The 24,113-nt window shown below is 34.4% G+C and overlaps 1 long non-coding RNA gene across 5 annotated transcripts in view; it reads right to left on the reverse strand.

Moving 5' to 3' along the window:
* The window catches only part of LOC103164178, a 146,113-nt gene that overhangs the window by 91,467 nt on the left and 30,533 nt on the right, over positions 1-24,113 (reverse strand). For 2 of the 5 annotated variants that reach the window (XR_003486339.2, XR_003486338.1), the window contains one exon: positions 2,940-3,053. The exons of 2 other annotated variants lie outside the window; for them this stretch is intronic. This is a non-coding gene — a long non-coding RNA (uncharacterized LOC103164178). Of the gene's footprint in view, positions 1-2,864; positions 3,054-24,113 lie in introns of all 5 variants that reach the window. One more of the 5 variants, XR_003486343.1, reaches the window with a different exon arrangement.

Raw genomic sequence — 24,113 nt, forward strand, 5'->3', positions numbered from 1 at the left:
TCATAAAAGTTTTCTATCACATAATCAAATGTTTCTCAATAATTCACAAGTCAGGTTTTTTACATATATATATATATATATATATACATACATACATACATACATACATACATACATATATATACATACATACATATATGTACAAAGATTCCTAGTCTGACTTAAGACTCTCACTCCAGGCTGGCCATTCAAACTCCTCCTCCAGTCCAGAGAGGAGCTGCATTCATGAGCACTCTTGGTCTAGGCCCAGGCAGGAGCCACATTCATGCACTCCCTTGCTGAGTCTGACCAAGGATTTTCACTCAAATTGATGAAATTAAAGATGAACAGGGGAACATTACACCAGATACACAAAAAAAAAATGAAGAAAAAATTAAAAGTATTTAGCAATAATTTAAAAACATATATTCTATTAAGCTGGCAAATGAAATAGATGGATTTCCAGATTCTTCAAAACCATGAACAGATCAATAATGTAAAGAAACCTATAACAAATAAATTGAAAGAGTAATTAGAAGTCTTCCAACAACAAAAGCACAAGTCCAGATCAATTCACAGTAGACTTCTACCAGACTTTCAAAGAACCACAACTATAACTTGGGTTTTTTAATAAAAGTGAAACAGATGGAGCCCTCCCAAACTCATTTTACAAAGTCAGTATTACTCTAATATCAAAACCAGGAGAAGTGACAAGGACAACGAAAACTATGGGTCACTATCTTTAACCAACACAGAACAAAAAACCTCAATAAAATATTTACAAATAAAATGCAGGTTTATATAAAAATTACCCACCACAATCAAGTTTGCTTTATCTTGATGATGTAGAGATGGTTTAACATATGTAAGTAATTAAATATGATGAACCATATAACTTGACTTAAATGCAAAAATCATACAATCATTTCAATAGATTCAGAAAAGGCCTTTGACAAAATCCAACATACTTTCCTGATAAAAGACCTAGAAAGATTTGGACTGGAGGGAACATACTTCAACATAATAAATGCTATATATGGCAAAGATATAGCCAACCTCATGTAAATGTAGAGAAATTTGAAGCAATCCTATTAAAATCACAAATAAAACAGGGGTGTCTAATATACCTAGTCTTTTTCAATAAAATTTTAGAAGGACTAGTTAGAGCAACAAGACTAGAGAAAGAAGGAAATTAAAGGGATACAAATAGGAAAATAGGAAGTCAAATTATCCCCTATTGCAAATGCTACATTATTCATGAGAGATCTCAAAGATTTTATCTGAAAATTTCTAGAAGTGATTAACACATTTAGGAGAGTGGTAAGATACAAAATTCAGTAGCCTTCCTATACAGCAACAATAAATATGCTGAGAAAGAGATCATGGAAAATCTCCCATTCACTATTTTAAAAAATCAACCTAGGAGAAAATCTAAGGAGATAAAACATCTCTACTATGAAAACTTGAAATTTTTAAGAAAGTATTAAGGAAGACAGTAGAAGATGGAAAGACCTCCTATGCTCATGGATTGTTAGAAGAATATATACTATAAAACTTGACCCAGACCCAGAAAGACAAACAGAACTTGGAGGCGCTCTCTCTCTCTCTCTCTCTCTCTCTCTCTCTCTCTCTCTCTCTCTCTCTCTCTGTGTGTGTGTGTGTGTGTGTGTGTGTTCATATCCTCAGAAATCAGTCAAGTAAAATAGGAGGAGAAAGAGCTCAAGAGAATATTAGGACATGTATACTATGAACAAGGAAAGAGATAAAATGGAGAGGGGGGGCTCTAATTGGGGAGAGGGGATTAAGGAGAGCAAGGAAAGACACATTTATAACACAGTAGACATTTGAAAAAGACAGAAAAAATATTATTTGTGTAAGGTTAGTTTAAAATACATGTGCTGGTGGTGGTGGTGGTGGTGGTGGTGGAGGTGGTGGGTGGTGTGTGTGTGTGTTTTGTGTGTGTGTGTGTGTGTGTCTATGTAGTTTAAATGGAATTATGCTACATGGGTTGATAGTTCTGCCCACAAGAACCATCGACTTCAGAGCAACTGGAGCAAACCCCTGGTTCCAGTCATAGAGCCCCTCCATTGTTACTGAGACAGGTTGGGAGGTGGGGACATGAAGACTCTCAATATAATATAGCCAAATGGCATTGCCCTTGTTACCTCTCTGAACTTGAAAGTAAGATCTTAATACTGAAGAGTATATAATATGGACTCAAGCCTTACAGGAGTCAGGATGGAACTGACTTGCAAGTCTTCCTTGAAGATTAGCTGCCATTGTATAGAATGATGCTATGTAAGCTACCAAGACAGAAAAGCAGTCAATACCTCTACTAGCTGTAAAGTCTATAAACTACAACGACCAACCTGACAAGATAGCACAATGGCGTAATATTGACATTTTTATAGAGGTGACCACCAGCTGTCTAACTGGACTTAAAATCTGTTCAATAGGAAGCTACTAATGCCTTAAACATTAAACCTATCCAACTACTACTGGCTAGTGAAGATATCACAGATCCTAGGCGAGAGCCTACAGTACTGCCTAAACCAGTATAATTCTTAACTGCATTCCAAATAGTTAGTCTTACATCACAGATAACTGCAGCTCTCATCCCTCAAAAATAAGGTACACATTTTTTTTTTTGTAAACAAAAGCTGCTAGAAAATCCACAACTGGTCAATATGCAGAGAAAAGTCACCTTGGGATCACTATCCACAATTGGTTCATTTACAAAAAAATCCTACATCTAAAGCTTGGAGAACATCACAAAACAAGGGGTGGAAATACTGAAAGAGCCAGAGGCTAGGATTCCTCCTGCTAGATAGTGTCTTCTACAAGATAGGAATGCTGCATCCATGAAATTTCAACAATATGGTTACCAAAAAAAAGACTTCCATGATGACAACACCACATGATGTTCCAAGAAGGATAGGAGAAACTTCAAAAGTACTAACTCATCAATGAAGAGTTTATAGGCAGTTAATGGCTCCAGGGGGAAGGTGAATCAGTCTCCTCCACGGACAACCCTGGTAGGTTAACCAATTCCAAAGGGTCGATCACAAGCACACCTACGCAAGAGAAACATTAGGTTAATGCTCAGGAGAGAAAGAGAAAGGATTTAAAATATAAATGTAATATACTTACAAAAAGGAGTAAGTAAAGAACTCAAAACATTTAAAATAAAAGACCAAACAAATACTCTTGTCATGGTATATAAATGACTTTCAACAACTTTGTGCCTTTGCTTCCACATGAGCATTTTGTGAAGGCTATTAAAAATAATGCTTATAAAAGTCACATATCCAACAAAAGCTAGCATAATTATTAGTAAAATTTTTATGAAGACATTTTCATTTTATTAAAAACATATTAATTGTAAATTTTGCAAGGCTATCAGCAAAATAAATCATTTGGAATAGCAAATGGACAAAAATATCCTTTCTACATGATTATATGCAAAAATAAGAAAAGTTTAAATTATACATGTTTAAGACTGATATTTTTATACCATAAATACAGGAAAATAGAAGGACTGACCCCCTTTTTAAGCACGAAGCAGAGTATTCAGGTGTAAGAGGTGGTGAATAAGAAATTGTTGAATGGCATTAAAAAAAAACCAATAAGTGAAGAAAATGGTGGAGCAGAGAGCAAAGGACAGGGAGGGTATGGAGAAGGAGAGAAAAGAAGAAGGAGAAGAAATGGAAGTGTGAGAATATTAAGAAGTAATCATGAATGAGATGCTGGAAGTTCTGGGGAAATGACAAAGCTTGGGAGACCCTAGCAGAACAAATGGAAGGAAGAGACTTGATGAAAACATGACAATGATATGGCTATGTACTGCAGAAGGCTGGCTGGCTGGCTGGCTGGCTGGCTGAATGAATGAATGAATGAATGGTAAGAATTGTAAAACAAATCTGCTCAACAATTCAGGTGTGTCTAGAGGGAGCAGTTTCAGTCTAAATTTACAGAGAGATCTAGAGCTAGAGTGAAGTTCCACCTTCAATGAAGGATCTTTTAAGAATGCCTATGGTTTCAAGAAGAAGTAGGAAATATTCCATTAAACACAAAAGAAGGATGGAAGGATTCAGCAAGAAAAAAAAAAAAGACCTCCCAAAATGACACTGCAGAATAAATGCAAGTACAATGACTCAGAAAGTCTAAGAAGGATTTATACAGAATCACAGCGAAATGATAAAAAGAAACAATGAGTCTACTGCTCTGGTTGAAATGAAACTATTTACCTAGCAAGTCAATACACTTTGAATATGGTAAGTTACAGGTGTCCTGTAGTGGTTTGTATTCTAAGACAGCTGGAATTCTCAAACACAAGTATGTGTTATGGTTCAGTAGATATATTGTACAATAATCAAAGAATGAAAACCACAATACTGTAAGAAGTTCAGTAACGAGCTGATCAAGTCATTCAAACGTGTGCAAGGCAATCTGGGAAGTCAAGGGTACATCTGTGTAGGCAAGGGTAGATCTGGGAAGTCAAGGGTACATCTGTATAGTCAAGGATACATCTGTGTAGTCAATGATACATCTGGGAAGTCAAGGGTATATCTGTGTAGTAACGGTACATCTGTGTAGTCAAGGGTAGATCTGGGAAGTCAAGGGTGCATCTGTATAAAAAAGCCTGGGATTGATAGGATGTGTCTGTCTCCGTTAGGCCTCACTTAATATACTCATACTGCTCAGAAAAGCCAGTACATTCGTCTTCTGAATTAAGGCCACACTAATACTTAAACGAAGCTCATATTGCTCAGCTCTTTGTTGTTATATTCTGTCTGGTGGTTTAAGGCATCTTTAATCATTATACTGTATTTCATATTCCTTTAATTTTATATTCTAAACTAGAAGAGATGGTGAAGGAACACAAGTAATTTACACCGGAAATATCCTGTGTATACATAATTGGGAGTTAATTACATCTCTCTGTCATCTGTTTTTTATTTCTGATTGAACAAATACTTATCAAGCTTCATTTTGTTCTAGAACTATTTCTAAATGCTAAGGAAAAAAACAATTTAAAATGGCAGACATGAACTCAATACTTGCAGACTTGTTTTTGTTTTAATATGTAATTTGAGAGAATGAGAGTTTGAAGAAGACGATAAAAATGTACCAATTAACCTATTTTATATTTGATATTAACTTTTAAAACTGCCTAGCACCTTGACACTTTGTGTTTGAGCTGCCTCTTATGCTGTAATAAATAATAAAATACTAAAGAAACTACAGACTTTTGGGTATATAATATGCTTGTATTTAGTAAATGCCTTTCAAACACTTTGAAGTACCCAATCCTTCTCTGCATTTAAACTTACCTTTCTACAATGCATTAAAAAACAAAAACAAAACATGATTACCCTCAACATTAAAGTACACTATGTAAAAATCTGAATTGAGAAGAAAAAGGCCCCAATCTTACCATTTTAACATAACCTTACACAGCATTTCAACAAATTTTTATCTAACACTATAAATATATAAATATTTAAAATTGCTGAATATTTAATCATACTTCATAATGACTGCCAAAATATTAGACATGTTTTAAGTATTTTTCATTACTTCATAATTTAAAATGGAGATTCATTAACAGTAGAATAGTAGAATATATATTTTCCCCCAGACCATCTAAAAACTTCAAGAATGGTAATAAGAAAGTCTATTTTATGCATGGACACTCTTTGAATTGACACCTAATACCAAAGATTTTTCTAAACATTTGCCAGATATTTTTTAAATGCATTAACTTATAAATAAAAAAACCACCGTGTTCATATTAACAAATTCCTGCTTTAAATTTGCAGATGAATAAAATTAAGAAAATCACCAGAACAATTCTTTCAGTAAGCATTTACCAACTAATAAAATAGAAAATTTCAAATAAAGAGTTCAGAGAAGAATAATGCTTTTGAAGAAAACAGTATTTATCTAACAAAATATGTGCTGCATTTATAACTCAGTATTTCCTGGTTGGTTTTAATAGTTATTGAATCTAGTTATCTAGAAAATTGTCTAAAACTATATACAAAGTGCATTGCCTTGTTATGTCTGTTGATCCTACAGAACTGTGACTTTCATACTTCTCTAGCTTTCCTACAAAAACATTTCCTCCTGAATTTACCATATGGATGGATGTCTGATTGCTGAATAAAGGGAAAAGTTAATCAGCTGCCTCTAATTCTTACCAGCCCAAGCCCCTGGTCATTTTAATCTTAAACTTCTTTAAATTCAATCAAAACTTGGATTGGATTGGTATTAATAATTCCAATGACTGTTAATAATTTCAAGAGTTATTATTTTATTCTGAATGTGTTAAACTGACAACCTGGTTTTAATAAATTAATTAGCTTCAAGGAATGGGCAAAAGTAAGTACTAAGATGGAGAACAGTCACACTTCAATTTGAGACATTGAAGCAGAGAAGGAGTGGAGTTATCCCCCTGACATCAGAATTTCAAAGATAGATGTTGGTATGCTCTTGTATAAGCTCACTAGACAAGATGATCCTTTGAATGTTTGTTTTCTCTAGTTTGTTTTGTCAAAATGAATGATTTTATAAAATACTGGAAAATCACTGACACAGTAAGTAAGGCTGCATAAGATGAGGGTAAACACAGTATTCATGACATTACTATAAAAGGTCAGTGGCTCTACATTTGGAAGGCAAAGGTAAACTACTCATGGTTTACTGAAACACTAGCTCAGCACTTTGTGAGTAAGAAGTGGTACAAAGGGCAAATGAGTAACTTCAGACACCACATTATTTTGTTTCTATTTTTAAAACATTAATTATATTGACCAAAATATATTTACAGTCAAAATGACAATAGAATAGTTAAAAATTACATGAATGCCAAATCCATGTAAGAAATGAGTCAACAATATTAAACATTTTTCCTATAAATAAGTGTTAAGAAAGTTGTATATGGGGCCATTTTAGTCACTATAGCAGCATATCCATGCTTAGATAAAATATTTGGATAAAAAATTCACTTATTACATTAAAATTTCCTACTTAAGGACAAGATTGTTGAGGAACCCAAATAACTTCATGGCTCCTAAATCAAACTGTTTAGTTACACTTTGAAAAGAAATTCACAGTTACCAATTATAAAAAGGCTATTTTATTGTAAAAGGAAGCACCGGCTTGCAAAATAAATATATTACAGATTAGCTACTGTGGAAAGGGCTGTCTTAAGACCTTGTTATATAAGGGGACATTTGCCAAAGTATTGCAGTAGAAAATAATAAAAGGAAATTAGATTTTAAAATGTAATCTCTGAATTATACAGTAAAAATGAAGTTATGAGAAGTGAATTCTATAAAATCTGTAGAAAACACTGGCACGTTTGTGTTTATAGAACCTCCTGCTCTCAGCAGAGAGGGCTATTAAAATATGATGTCAATGTGAAGTACAAGTAAACAAGCACCTACAGGACAGAGTATCCAGAGTACATGGGCCCAGAATCTGGCCAGTATTATTGGAGGCTGTCACATAATTTTAATCATCCAAGAAATTAAAAAGACTTTCTGGAGTCATTTGAAAAACTATGCTTGTTGCATACTAAGAAAATAACTCCAGTACTTGCAAGACAGTGACAGTTTTAGCTCTAAAGCAACGTACTTGAAATTTATCTCTGAAGCATGGTATCTGAAGGATTTAAACCAGTCTACCAACTTCCTATAACACTCAACAGGACACAAGGAGATCCAAGTGTAAGATTCTTCTGAAAATTTTTATTCATATTAAAGTTTTAACAAATGTGTATATGTGTACCATGTACATTACTGGAGACAATGGAGGTCAGAAGAGGGTAGCTGATCTTTGAAACTCGAGTTACAGATTGTTGTAAAGCAGTATGTGGTGCTGGGAATAAAACCCATAATCTCTTTAACAGTAAAAAGTTCTCCCCAGACCAAGATTAGAATTCCACAGAGTGTTGGACAAGTGTTTATGACAATGCCAATCTACATCCCATATATAAGAACATACAAAGTAGAGTATAAAACTGAGTTATATAAACTAACAAGGCCCTCAAATTATAGATATATAAGTGAAACAGAAGCTAGGCATATTTTGGGGTCAGGGACATATTGTTCAGTGGTTAAGTGATTGTAACACAAGGATGATGACTGGAATTCAAACCACCAGAGATGGGTATGGGGGCCTGCTGTAATCCCAACCTCTGAAGGCAGAGTCAGGATCCCTCGGCAAAGTGGCCAGCAATATTATCTGTATATAGACATACTTTGGGTTTAACTGAGAGACCTTGCATCATAGAGTAAACTGAAACAACAATCAAAGATCATTACTGACATCAACCTTGGGCCTCCACATGCATGTGCATAAACACACACACACACACACACAGAGAGAGAGAGAGAGAGAGAAGAGAGAGAGAGAGAGAGAGAGAGAGAGAGAGAAAGAGGACTCCACACATATGTACATACCAAACACAAAAAAAGGTGAAAAAATATTATAGCATCTTTTAATTCCTGTGGCTTACTCTATCTTCATGATATAAAAGTTACATGTTTTGTAGCCCTCTTCTCCAAAACTGCTTTAAAAAAATCTTGATTTATTTTATATAATTACTTCTCTCAATCTGAATCAAAGTATCTTCCTTTTCTTTGGACTTGGTATCCCAGAGATTCTTGGTATGTACTTCTATCTCAGCTACTTCAGATAAGTCAAGATATCATACTATTAGAACACTATACATTTTGAACCACAGTATTTTACTGCTTAAAATTACAGTTTTCTAAGCTGGTTGGTGGTGCACACTTTTAATCCCAGCATTTGTGAGACAGAAGTAGGCAGATCTCTGTGAGTTCAAGGCCAGCTGGTCTACAGAGCAAGTTCCAGGACAATAGAGAGGAAAACCTGTCCCCCCCAATCAAATATATATTAATATATATAATACATATGTAATTTCCCATATACTAGCTCAGTCCATATTACAGAATATAAAAACCTACTTTTATGTGTCCACATTACCTGCTTCAGATTTTTTTGTTTTGGTTTTTCGAGACAGGGTTTCTCTGTGTAGCTTTGGAGCCTATCCTGGCACTCACTCTGGAGACCAGGCTGGCCTCGAACTCACAAAGATCTGCATGCCTCTGCCTCCTGAGTGCCAGATTTTTTTTTTTTTTTTAAGGAACTGCTTAATTTGTCTTAGTGCTTCATAGCTAAGAGTTCATGATGGCAGAGAAAGGGCATGGCTGATAGCTTACATCCTGATCTACAAGTAGGAAGCAGAGGGATGGATGACAGGGGAGACAGAGAAAGACACTAGGAATGCTTGAGTATTTTAAAACCCTAAATCTCCCACCCAGTAACAAACATTCAATTTTTGTTATTACCACACCTCCTAATTTTTTCTAAAACAGTTTCATTAATGACCAAATATTCAAACAACTGCAAAAAGTATCCTCACCTTCATTATGACATATTACCAGGCCCTGCTTCTCAGGGTCTGATCAGTCACTCTTACTGTTCTTTGCTGTTTCCAAGCATGCTGAGCACAGGAGATACCCCTAGGTTCTTCAGAGTCTTCCCTACCATTAGGGCAGTGCCTGGTAGGGCTCCCACATCCCAAGGCAGCAACATCCCTTTTTTTCCATTTATGAACTGATCTCTGCTAAAGGAATGAAGAGGCAAAAGGGTGGCATAGGTCTTTCTTTGGCATCCCAACCATCGTCATTATACCATTATCTTTTTCTTTTCTTCATTCCCTAGCCCAACAAGTTTTGAATAGTTAGTTGAACGCAAACAAAGCACTGTTCTGATCCTCAATCTGTTGATCTACATCTATTATTTAGACTGGGTCTTGAGCTCAATACTACTGCAAAGATTCCAAGTCTTATAAGTCAAGAATTCTATTTTGAGTGTGCCTTGTTCAGTCTTCTTCAAAGAAATCTCTCCTGTACCAGATAGGAGTAAATACAGAGTCACACAGACAGAAAATATGTAGGAAGTAGGAAAACTTTGGAACACTCAGATCACAATTGGAGAGCTCTAACAAATCCCTCCACCCAGGGATCAGCTGGGAAAAGGATGTGGAAAGAGTATATGAGCCAAAGGAAATAGAGGACACCAAGAAAACAAGGTTTTTCAAACACAGGACTGATGCACATATGGACTCACAGAAACTAAGGCAGAACACACAGGGCCTAAAAAGGTATGCAGCAAAAAGAGCCCTGGAGCTGAAAGGAGAAGTGGACACATGGCCCATCCCTAACCCAGAAGTTTTCAAGGGGAGTCTCACTGGGGAGACAAACCATTCTTATGGGCAGGACCCATGACCATTAATACATTGGCAAGAGACAGTAAACACAGCAGCAACTTTGGAGATTCCTTATCTCATAATGTCATGCCAGGCCTTTGATTTTTTAAAAAAATCTTTATTTAAATTTCTAAGACAAATGGACTTAAGTCTTATTTTTCCGGAAAAAGTTGTTATTAGTTTTATTTCCTGTATAAAATAAAGCATCCCTTACCATTTCTATGCAGACATCATGGGTATCAGTATCCATGCATCAAGTCAAGTTAACCTACATTTTTAATGCTTAGTACAATAGTATCTAAGACATTAATAAAAAAAATTTGGCACAGTAAGAAATTCATAAAAATTCTATATCATACTAAAGAAAGATACACTATTAAGAGATATGCAAAGCTTATTAGAAAGCTATCACATTTTTCCAACATTTGCAAAAAGAGGAATTTGTTAGATGGGATTCAAATTTACATACAAATGTAATAAAGTGGGTTTTGACAAATATTTTGTGTAAAGACTTAGTAAGTTTGTTCTTGGCTAAGCAGGCCGCTTAAAGTACTTAAAGTGCAAACTAGTTATTGTGATCATTAATATGGCACTGATTTTTTAAACTGGTCAAGATTCCAAATATAATGTATGAAATTTAGTTAGGGTTTCATATAAACAACTTTTTAGAAAACTCACATACAACTAAAGTTGTAATATAATTAGAAAAATCTAAAAACATATGTATTTATTACAACAATAAATGAATTTTTTTCTTTGGTGTAATAAAAGTCTTGCAGCAAAGTTTGAGTCTGTCACCCACTCCCACACCCAGGGGTGGGGAGAGTTGCAACAGTTTGATGCCTTAATCCTTTCAAGAAGGTTATTCCCATTTCTCTTAGTCCAGTGCTTTAGAGATAAGACAAGAAAAAGCTGTAGTGTGGTCAAATTTCTAGACCACCATTCTTCTTTCAAACAGTAAACAGAAAAATTGTTTTGTTTTTTGTTTTTGTTTTTCGAGATTCTCTTGTGTTTAGCCTTTGATGTCCTGAAACTCGCTTTGTAGGCCAGGCTGGACTTGAACTCATAGAGAACTGCCTCCTCTGCCTGCTGAATGCTGTGATTAAAAGCATGTGAGAGCACTGCCCAGCAGTAAATCAATTCGTATCACACAGACACACACACATACACCAAATAGAATCTTTGAGTTACAATTTATCCCAGTGTTCCTTATGATTCTCCTTCACCTTTGGTCACATTCTGATTTGTAAACTCATTCCTCTTCTATATTAAATTTAGTCCTTTGTTGCTTCCTTCTACTCTGGGCCCCTACTTGTTTGAGTCATTGCTGCAAGCATCTTCACAAGGTGCTGCTACATCTCTATAAGTTCATGTGCAGTTATTAATTACCAGTTGACAATCTCTTATGCCTTTTTGTCCTGCCCTGGAGACCTCTATTTTAAGAGAAGTCCCAAAGGACATCTCTGCCGGTAGCTCTCTGTAAAGAAAGTCTTTATTCACATAAGACACTTACAAACTGTACAAGGTGTGGAAGGAGGAGGAAGGCATTATTTCCAAATGATTACTTGATGTTCTTTTGAAATTTACTATTTCCAGTGCGCACACTATTCCAAAAAGGAAATACTGTTGTCTATAAATCTGGTTCTCCTTTTTTTAATGCAGGGTCATGTTTAATACAGGATGGACTAGAATTCAATATGTAGGTGAACTTATGCTCCTCCTGCCTCTACTTCTATAGTGCTAGAATTAAAGGCATGTGATCTAAATGTGCCTTATGTAGTACTACATGCAATCTAGACAAGCAACCTACCAAATGAGTAACATATCTGTTATCATTTAAAACAATAATAACTGCAGTCCAGACTTTTATAAATACAATCATGTTAAATGGGAAATGTTTTACCTGTTATTTTAAAAATATTAGATTTCCAAGCAGGCAGTATGGACTTATATAGCAAAGTTTACAGATCTAGAATAAGACCATACCCTTGTCTATAGCCTATCTTTACTTCTTGATAGGTTAATGAGCTTGAGCAAACTTTCTTTGTTCAGTTTTTTTTTTATTTGTTATACTTCTATTTATTTGAGGGTAGTAGTGTGTTTACACTATCATATGGCATGCATGTGGAAGGCAAAAGACAACAAAGGGAGACAGGTCTCTCCTTCCACCTATATAGAAAAGAATTCATCCAACATTTAACAACAATGAAAGAAATAGCCACATTTCAATGATCTAGCCTGGGAGAGCAGTAACTATTATTTTTCATGAAAGTTTAGAAGAATAAAACTTTAAATAAGCTGAATACACTCACAGTAGGACCTACTATGGAAACTACTGATTCTGTTATTAGGGAAAGACTGTATTCAGCTTTCATACAACTAATACATATGCCTCTACAGAATGAAAGTGATACCACTTTTTGTGCTAGAAAATTATTCAACTTACCTCTTAAATAAATATTTGGTTGGCAAATAAACTGTATCCTTAGGAAAAATATTTCTAAGATAAAACAATGCCAACTAAATAAAAAATTATTTTTATTTATCTTTTATCACATATGTAAAGAAGTATTTTTTGAAGAGACAAAAAACACATTGCTGAACTTTACTTATGAAGTATAACATATGCAGTTCAGTCTACTGTATATTGAAAGTAACTGATTATGAGGAAATAGATTCTGCTTTGCATTGAAAATTGAAATGCAAACTATGGCATTGTTAGAAATGGGAAACTTACTAAAAAGGACTAGTTTTGGGCTGGAGAGATGGGTCAGCCGTTAAAGGCTAGGCTTACAACCAAAAAGAACTAGTTTTCACAATGCAATTTCTAGGTAATTTCTTAAGACATGAGACATATAGCAAATTACATCAAATACTCATTTATTGATGGTATGAACAGAGTTTCTCCCAATACTATCAAATACATTATCTTCAAACTGGTATGTTATATTTTCTAGGTGGAGGTAAACCATTGTAGAATGGTTAAACAAAAAAGCATAGTTGTGCTTTTCAACATTAAGTGAAAACACTTCATCATTTATTCAGCAGCAGTTGCTTCTGCTTCTATTTGTTCTGTTTCTCCTTTTCTGTTTTGAAAGTCGTGGGACAGAGCCCATGGTCTTGTTAGCATTAGGCAAGAGCTGTATCACTAAGGTACATTGTCAGGGGATAATTTGAAAAATCCACTGTCCAAAGAGGTAGAGTTGTTATTTTTTTCTTATACAAGCAGTTATCTTAGAATTGACCATAACCTTAACAATTACAAAATTCTTAATATGTTATGCCTCCTAGTTTTCAACTAAACAAAGTCCAAAAGCACCAAATAAAAAATATCTTTAGGACAAGAACAATATGGGCTTTATTCATTTAAAAGTGTTTAAAAGTAATGCATTTCAAAGACAATATACTCTGAATGAATGATGTTAGTGAAATGGATAAAACTGAATCAGTCAGAAAATAAAACTGGATCTCTCACCGGGAAAACCCTCAGCATTTGGTGAATCAGCTACAATACCATAAAAACAAATCAGGGTCTCAAGGCCTACAAATAAATGACCATGAATACCAAACAACTCAAAATGGGTAATAAAAGTTCAGATTTAATTGTGTATCAGAAGGATGAAGGGAGAACTTGAAATGTTACTCACAGTACCTCCCTCAAGAAACAAAGGTTCTTGACAATAATTTCCACATTTGCATGCATGTGTACATAACTCCAAATGTCTAAACATGTACTCATGCAGAGAAAAGACCATTGTACATAAATATCAATGTGTTTGCATTGGTAAGCCTGCTGCAGTATGTCAGAAAGAGTATTATAGTTTACTTTCCTCTTGAGTAATTTTCAATTTCAAGAAAAATATCACTATTTTAACATGTCTTTCTAAATATCTACTTATGGCAGATGATTTATGTTTCAATTAAAAATTATTTATCAACAAATTAGTTTTAAACCTCCCATTAATATTATTTTTTATGTTTACTTTTTTTATACCTATGAAGTTGGCTGACTCTTTTATATTTCTAACATCTCAAGTGCTCCAGGTATCATTGGAGGAAAAAAAAGTATCCCAAAGGAATACATAAAAGACTTCCTACAACGTCAGGTATCATGGCTCACACCTGTAATACCCGACCTGGGAAGCAGAATCACGAACATTAGGAGTTTAAGACCATCCTCTGCCACCTGGTAAGTTTAGTGCAAGTGTGGGATACATGATAACCTGTCTCAAAAGACAAAACAAGGGCCACCTAGTTTCTGAACAGGTTGAAGATGCTTTCCAGCAAGCCTGAGGACTTGAGTTCTATCTCCAAGATGTATATGGTAGAAACAGAGAATCAAGTTCCAACAGTTGTTCCCTGACCTCCAAATGCATGTTGTGGCTCACACACACAGAAAATAAATATTAAAAATATGTAACTTTAAAAAAGCCTTTTAATAAAACAAAGCAAAAAAAAAAAAAACCCAAAACACAGATTTCCAACACATGCTTTTGCACAAAATAGTGATATGTGAACTAGAATTACAGACCCTTGGCTTTGTGTACCTAATATCTTAACACTCTCTAACCATATGGAACCACAGCAAAATCATGCTAAAAGGCTTGCCTAATTTATTTTTACAGAGGATCTGTTAATGAATTAAGTTTACCAGTTGTGCTATTTTTTGGAAAAAGCAGATAGGACTGGTTTGCCGACTCACTAAATAGTATGCATACTATCCCTCTATATGCACATAGATGACTTAATCTTATCCTCCAAAGCATGGTATTCAACTTTCTGGCCTAGCAACTAACTACAGGAACATAAGATAAAATTTATATAAGTAGTAAACCCAGAATCAAACACTGGATAAACGATCATTTACTGAAAGTTGGGAAGAAAGATTGCTGTTAAGAAAAGCAAAAACCACAGGCTAACCTGATGGAAGCAATTCCTCAACTTGAAAGTCCCTCTAAGGTGACTTTAGTTTGTGTCTTGTTGATGGAAACTAATCAGCCCCAAATTCTATTAGTAAAATTAATAAATTAGCCTTCAGTGTGACTCAAATTCAATATAGTAAAAATCATAGTATGTATAGTGTCAATTACTTACAATTACTATTGGCCAACTGATCAGGAAGGGAAGTCTCTATAACATAAAACAACAAAAAAGGAACCAACTAGACATCAGAATGGGTACTTGATAATATTTCTGTCCACCAGAATCATCTATTTGTTATATACATGGCATTTCCTTTTAAACAACCTAACACAGAAAGAGCCCTCAAACCCATAGATGTTGGTGCTATGCTATAGACAATCACTGTGGCATAATGTTCCCTGGGTCTTTACTTCAGTTTGTTCCTCATCTTCTCTCAATAAACAAAAGGTAGGTAATCTTGTAATGTCTTGTGAAGTCCTATCTTCTTAGGTTTAACTGGATTCACAAATTAATAGGACTACTGTCATACATCCTGAACACGAATATGTTAGAAGACAAGACCCAGAGCAGCATCTACCCTTCAGGTGCCGGCAGCAGTCCATAAGTGGGTCACACAACTATCAGATTTGTATGGCTTCCTAGTTTATGTCTCAGGTATAAAACATTCTTTGTATCCAGTAGGTGAGGGGGCTGTCCTAACCACAGACCTTATTCCTAACCAGAACAATATCTCTTATAACAACTACATAGGCACATACTCTAGAATCCCTCCAAGGGACATCCATTTCTTGGAGTCATCATCCCCCCAAAATCCAGATTTCTGTCAGGTGTTTGTAGATCTGTTAACTATCAGAAGAAGGCTACCAATTAAAGGTTATTATTATGCTGTTTTGAAACTTAGGATACTTCCATTAGATGACAGAAGGAACAGAACAAATTTTCAGAATGAGAGCAAAACATTAAGCCTACTCCAAACATGATAACATATCCTCTTAAGACAACTAGTGAAAAATAAAATTAAGAATATTTGGTTACATGAGACTTATAGAAGTATGATTAGTGGTATGGAGATAAAGGACAATTAGAGATATAGGGTACTAAAAGATAAGGAAAAATAATTAAATTTCTTATAATGTGGAAGAGCATTCTCTCCTCTACCCTCCCATTCTTTCTTGAGATATGATCTCGCCCTGTAGTTCAGACCTACTATGGATCACCAAGCAGGCTTCCTGACTCACCATTCTCTTGTATTAGTTTACTAAGTGCTGGGGTTAAAAGACTGCCACCAAGCCTTATATAAAATTCAATTTAGTTGTAAGCAGCATTAATAAAAACAAATTTAAATTTACTTTTCATGTTTTGGGTAAGCAGACATAAATTTTATACTATGTATTATATATGCTCTAAGTTATAATATATTACAATTTTGAATGCAAGAAAATTTGTCAGATTAAATAAGATGTATGCTGAAATTAAGACATGTATCATGCTCAATTGATGATTTGAATAAAATGGCTCCAGTAGGCACATATATTTCAATATTTGGTTTCCAGTTAGTAGAACTGTTTAGGAAGGAATAGGAGGTATAACTTGTAGGAGGTGTGTCTCTGAGGGTCGTCTTGAGGTTTTGAAAGCCTCTTCCAGGCCCAGTCTTTCTCACTGCTTTCTTGTGGAAGAATCAGGCACTCAGCTATTGCTCTATTGCCAGAGCTGCTTCCTGCCATCCTCCCCATGACAGTCATGGTTTCACCCTCTGATAGTGCAAGAAAGGCCACAGTTAAATGTTTCTTTTACAGGACCTTTGGTAGTAGACCAGTATTTCTCCCTAGCGTATGAATGGACTTTAGGAGACCATTCCATGTGGAGGAATGTTCTCTCAGCCTGGACACATGGGGGAGGGCCTAGTTCCTGCCCTGGATGATATGACAGACTTTGGCGATCCCCCATGGAGGGCTTCACCCTCCCTGGGTAGCAGATGGGGGATGGGGTGGGGGGTGGGGAGGAGGGGAGGGAAAGGGAGCTGGGGTTGACATGTGAAGCAGGCTAATTTCTAATTTAAATAAAAATAAATTTAAAAAATGTTTCTTTAAACACTGCCTTGGTCATGGTGTTTCTTCACAGAAATGGAAAAGTAACTAAGACATTCTATGTCTAATGAGAAAAATAAAATGTAATAAAAATGCATTAGTTATTATTCTTACTAACAATCACTAAAAGGCCCTTAATTTGAGTCCAAAATAAGGCTTTATACAGATACATCTAAAATATTTATTCCAAGTCTACCATAATGTCTCATTTGGACGATCTGACCTCATCTTCCTTCTCACTCATAAACTAAGGTGAGCACTGCTTAATTACAGAATGGACATAGAAGATACAACTTATTAACTGCATGTCAATGAGCTGATATGCTCATGTTTTGAATTCAACTTTGTATTTCAGGCAATGAACATAAAAGACAAGAGGCTCAGAATTTCAAAGCTTTAAAGTCTATACTCTGCAAAATATCTAAATTTAGTTGTTCTGCTGTGATGATCCCATTCCTACATTTCTCTATCAACTATGGTTTACCCTGTGAATAGTCATTATTTAACACACTCAACCTTGAAGCACTATGTATTTTCTCACTATATCAAACCTTTATTTTCTACACTGTGATATTCCTATCATTTTCTTTCTTTGAGTTTGATTTTCTTTTTCTATTGCTGTTTTTGTCGAATGAAGACTTCAAATACTCTTGGCACTGCCTCTGAGTTGTTATCATTAAAGAAAATTACAGGCTATAGAAAGCTCATAAGGGAAAAGAAACATAAATGCATCTCACAAAAACAATAGGTTTATCTTTCTAGATTAGCCAGAATCTGTAATTCATGCAGAACTACTAACCCAGCCTTTACACAGTAGTTCTCACCTTCTTCCTATCTTACCCTAACAATGCTGGTAAATGCCAAGCTATTGAAGATGGGAGAGCCTTATCAGGAAGGTCAGAATGAAGTCTATTAAGTTCTTCATGGGTATGCCACAGAAGAAAACAAATATGTTCACCCTTTACCTACCATAACTTCAGAAAGCAGGGGCTGACTTTGAAAAGAGTAGGATGGAAAAAGATTATTAAACCATCTTCATTATGGAAACTAGTGATGCTAAATACTGACTATACAACTGTCATCTCTACCAGACTCCAAAAGAGGTAAAACTCTAACCTGCCTATTAGATTGTAGGACTTGGGAAAGAAAAGATAAATGGGAAGTGTAATTAAAGGTATCGGGAAGTGAAGGTAATAAATATTCTTTCAGCTCTCAGGAATTTTATCACATATAAATTTAATATAAAACAGCTGACTATTAGCTGGGACATGCCTTTAATCCCGTACTCTGCATTCAAGGTCAGCCTTGTTTGCAAAGTGAGTTCCAAGACAGTCAGAAATCATATCGAAAAACAAAACAAAACAAAACAAATGAAAAAAAAAAAGCCTAGATGCTACAAACATGAAACCGCTGGCAATGTCATAAGCTGATTTTCATACATCAGTTACTATAGGAATAAAGAAGGAAAAGAAGACAGGAGGATGAAAGGAAAAAGGAAGTAAGAAACACAGGGAAAAGGGGAAAAAACAAGGCAATATTAAGCCTTCAACTATTTTGGGGATGTTATTTCAGAATATTCTTTACTTGATGAAATATATATTAAAAAAAAGAGAGACATATGTAAATCATGATAAATGGCTCACACTTTGGTTAAGATAAGTCTTAGAATTCGGGGCTGGAGATATGGCTCAGCAGTCAAAGACACTTGTGGGGCTAATAGAAGAAATTGGTTCAGTTACCAGAAGCCACAGGTGACTCACAACCATCCAGCTGCAGGATTTCTGAACTCAATCCATCTTTTGGCCTCTATGGGTACTGCACATACATGCATGTAAAAGACCCACACACATAAACAAAAATAAATATATTTTAAGAGATGATTAAATATACTAATACTAAATGAAAGCAATAAACTTCTTTGAAAGCAAGGACCATATAACTATTTAGGTTTTATAAATTAAGAATTCAGGGATTATTGTCTGATTTTAGCATTTTAAAACTTTAATCTGCTGTCTGGAGAGAGAGCTTGTGTAGTTAAGAGCACCAACTGCTCTTCTAAAGGAAGGAAGTTCAATTTTCAGCACCCACATGGCATCTCACAACAGTCTATATCTCCAGTTACAGAAGAGCTGATGCTATTTTCTAGAGTCTATGGGCACTAGTATGCACATGACACACAAAGAGGAATGCAAAACAAGGATACACATAAAGAAAATCACAAAACAAAACAAAAACTCTTCTCAAATAAAAAATCCCCTCCAAAATTATAAAAGGATAAATGATTACATATGTACAAATACATTGCCACCGTTAGTTGATTTTAAGTTTGGAGAGTAATAAAGAGCACAGGTGAGCAATTCTATGATAACTTTGTTTTCTAACTACTGAATAAACAAAAATGTAAAAATATTTCAAACCAATATTGCAGAATATTAATATATTACACAAATCATGAACATATAAAAGAAAAACCCTCAACAGATATAAAGACTAAAGTACATGAATCAATACTTTATTAAAATTAAAGGAAATGCAAATGTAAAAATACATGGGAAATGACTATAATCCCAAGAACACAGAGGAATAAATGTTAAAGAAAGAAATACAAGTATTTTGATTGCATAATCAAACACTCTAATACAGCTACCAACACAAGTAAGTCAGCTTCGTTTATCTCAGGTAAGCTTATTATATAAATATAAATTTTTTCATACAATTTTAATTCATGAATTTTATTTTCAAAAATTTTTATCTTTGTAAATAATACATAATGCAAAAATAAATCGCTAAATAAATGTAATATCAGATCTAACAATATATGAACTGCTAAAATTTGTAAAGAATTGTGAATCCGAAATTTCTAATAACATGAAATACATTTATAGTGGCATACATTTCACTACACTTTTCTTATATTTTTGGTTGTGAGCCTAGCCTTTAATGGCTGAGCCACCTCTCCAGCCCAGGAAGAGAAAGCAGAAACACAGAATATTCTATGAAAAGAGGACAGAAGAGAAGAAGGTCCAAACTTTGTTTTGTAAATATATGTACTTTCTAGATATACCACTGTGAGCACGAAGTAGACATGAAGAGAAAACAGAATTAGAAAAATACAGTGACTTGCCATTGAGCATTTGAGCAGATCACTAGATTTTTATAATAAAATATTATAATTATAGAGCAGTGATTGTTGTATATATAACAAGTAAAAAAGGCTACAATAAAGGAAAGTAACTTTTCATCCTACAGGACTAACATCCCAAATAAAAAGTCTCTCAGATGGTAAATAATCACAAAAATAAAAATTAGTATTTGTGTTTTGTTATTAAACAGCATAACAAAATTTAATCTCAAGGATATTTACAAATTTGGCTATGGTAATGGAAAACCTATTTTCTATGGAGAAAAATATTAATGGTCACAACAAATATCAAGAGGGGAAGTAGTCACTACATCAAAATGAGTGTTCTCTCTTTTATGTATTAGCTCCCTGTGTTAGGAATGACACATATCAGGCAAGGTGGTGAGACAAAGCAAAGCCTTCTTTATAAGTCCATGAAGAGCAGATAAAACCGTGCACAAAATCTGGGTATGGAAGATTTAGGAAACAATGACAAAAATATATTTATTGACAAAATTAATGCAACTTATCATTTAAAAGAAAATTTAGAAGTATCATTCTGTTCTATGCTGAATGTAGAAGGCTGAGGCAAGGCTACAAAGTGAGCTCTCGTCAGACCTGGGATACATAAGCGACTTAATAAAAAAAAAAACACATCAAGTAATCGAAGTCTTCTGTTTAACACAGCAGTGAAATCATAAAAAAATGGATCTCACTGTAAAGGATATGAAAAACAAACACCTTTACCTTAAAATTTTCAGTGTAATCTGGAATATCTGAGAGTAACTCATATCTGAAGTCCTAAAAGTACTCATTTTCAACAGCTAATGAAGACTAATACGACTCTCAGACTGTGAGAAGAAAAAAAACTGGAAAATCATTATGTATCACAAGGAATGACAAAATTTGAATGCATGTAAACCATATAATTAATATATTTTCAAAATATGCATGTACAATGGGACATTTTCAAAGTATGGCTCCATACACTTGTTGTGTCCAAACACTCCAAACTCTATCACTTGAGCAAGAAAATATTTCTTTAGTGTTTCTTAATTGAAAAGTAATTTTAGATGTATTTAGGTATGGATGACAAAATAGCATTACAATTATGCTTATATATTTACACCAGTTGTTACCATTATTTAAATTTCTACTACCTTAAGCCATTACTGAAAACTTGCCTTGCTGCATACAAACTGGACAATAAAGTTGATAGAAAAGGGGAAGAAAACTTTTTTTTTACCAAGCATCTCAGTTTTTAAATGCATGTATTTACTGTACATATGGGAATCAAATGGTAAATTTTACAACTGTCATGGGAAACTTCTGCATGTGTGGGATATTTTCATACTTTGAAAACCCAATGACAACTTTATTATTCATAAATGATGCTAGAATAGAGTGGTTAAAAGTATACAGAGGACTTTTACAAGCAAATGTGACCACAGTAAATGGAGTTATAAGAAATTACTGTCAAGGTTCATTATCCAGAACTCTTCTTTTGATAATATCTCCAATATCAACAAGATCCCAAAGATATACACAGGACACTGATTATTGTAAACAACTATATAAAATGTTTGCAAATTATCCAGTTACTCAGCCATTATCTATCTATCCTACCATCCATCCATCCATCCATCCATCCATCCATCCATCCATCCATCCAGTATATTTTAGGAAACACTTCTATTGTGTTACAAGAACTTAATTTACAGGTTGATATAGCCAAAATAATTTCTTACTAAGTTTTTATACTATCATTAACTTCTGGAATACTTCCCACACAAGTTCCTCTGTAGGAAGTGTTTACACTGTTAACCCAAGTATACTTTTTTCAGTGACAGTCTTTGACCTATGTTTTAAAGCTAGATACAAAGAATGAATTCTATGTGAAGAAAACATGAAGCATCATGTATGTCATAGCCAGAAGTTAGAATAAGGAGACAGACTCAGACTTTATGATGGCAGTTTGTTCAGTTTTTTTTTGTTGTTGTTTTGTTTTGTTTTGTTTTTGTTGTTGATTTGGTTTTTCTAAACAGGGGTTCTCTGTGTAGCTATGTAGACCAGGCTGGCCTCGAACTCACATAGATCTGCCTGCCTCTGCCTCCCAAATGCTGGGATTAAAGGCATGCTCCACCACCACCCGGCTGTTCAGTTATTTTTTTTATGAAGCAATGCAACCAATGTAAATCACACTGGATAATATCAAGTAATTAACAAGAGTATCCCAAAATGCAATTTCAATGTAAATTAACATGCAACTTAGGAACACCCAAATGAGCATATTTGAGCACACTAAGTTCCACTTCCTCCCATCTCTTCTCCCTTTAATTCTACTTTTTGTTTCCTTCTTTTATCATCCATGTGCTCCCCATGTGTGCACGGCTGCCTGTTTGTTGAGCCAGCCTCCTAAAAGCTTGGTCTACATGTGTGCACATCCATGTCTGTCCTAAACTTGTTCCTTAATAATATGCATACTACAAATGATGTACAAAACAAAGAAAATTGAAATGCAAACACATATAAAGTTGGCAATACTGAGGTGAAGTACACTGGAATTATGGCTCACTTCAATTTCAAGAATTACAAATGATTAACAATTTAACACTTTACTTTCAGTTTTATTCTTTGAAAAATACAAAAAATACCTTATCTTTAGAGTTTAACTGATACCCCATACATACTGAGTTTAAACACTACAAAGTACAAATACACTCTAAAGAGCCAGTGGAAGAAAACATTTAGGGATAAAATGCTAAACGTAGGTAAAATGGTGGTGTAAAGTTACACCTTGTCCTCTTAAGACAGCACTCTTAGGTAAATATTCTTGGTGAGAATTCAAGTATTTAAAGTATTGTATGAGAAACATAATAAAAATGTCTTCTGAATGAACTGTGAATCAGACTGAAGAGTTTAATCTCTGTTCTTTAAAATCAAAACCTTAAATATGAATTTGTGATTACCTCAGTGCCCAAAAGAATTCAAGTTACAATATAGCAATGAAACAATACAAGATAACATTTTTACAATCTAACTTTATTTTTATATTACAAATATATATGAGTAAATTACAAGCTGTAAATTATGTACACACATGCACACACATGCATAAATGATTAAAGCACACTGAACTTAATAGTGGAAAAATCAATCAATTCGGGACTTTGTAAAGTGACGTTCTAAATTTAAGATCTTTCTAATAATTCACTGTCAAGGATTTCAAATGGCCCAATGATGTGACATCAAATGACTTAAAAAATATATTACAATCAATGGCAAATAACACTTCCTCACCGAGGTGAAACAAAAACAAAACAATTCCAAAAAAACAGGAATCAGTGAATAAATTACAGTAGATAATAGAAAATAGTATAAAGAAACAATAATAAAAGTCATATATATGAAATAATTACAAGTAAGGAAATACTTATAGGATATCTAATGGTCTTAAATATTTACACCTTAAGAGATGAAAGGATCAAGAGTCCCACAAGAACACCAACCTATACAATCGTAACAAACATACAAAGGATCTAGCTCAGGTCCACACAGGGTCAGTGATTGTCAGGTTTGGGACTGGTCTTGTAGCAAATTGTTAGATGGTTAGAATACCTGGGAGGTCTGTTTTCTTTCTTTCTCTTCCTTCCTTCCTTTCTTTTTCTTTCTATCTTTTTGGAAAGAGGAGGAGTGGATC

The sequence above is a fragment of the Cricetulus griseus genome, chromosome 6 (assembly GCF_003668045.3).
Source record: "Cricetulus griseus strain 17A/GY chromosome 6, alternate assembly CriGri-PICRH-1.0, whole genome shotgun sequence".
Lineage (NCBI taxonomy): Eukaryota > Metazoa > Chordata > Mammalia > Rodentia > Cricetidae > Cricetulus > Cricetulus griseus.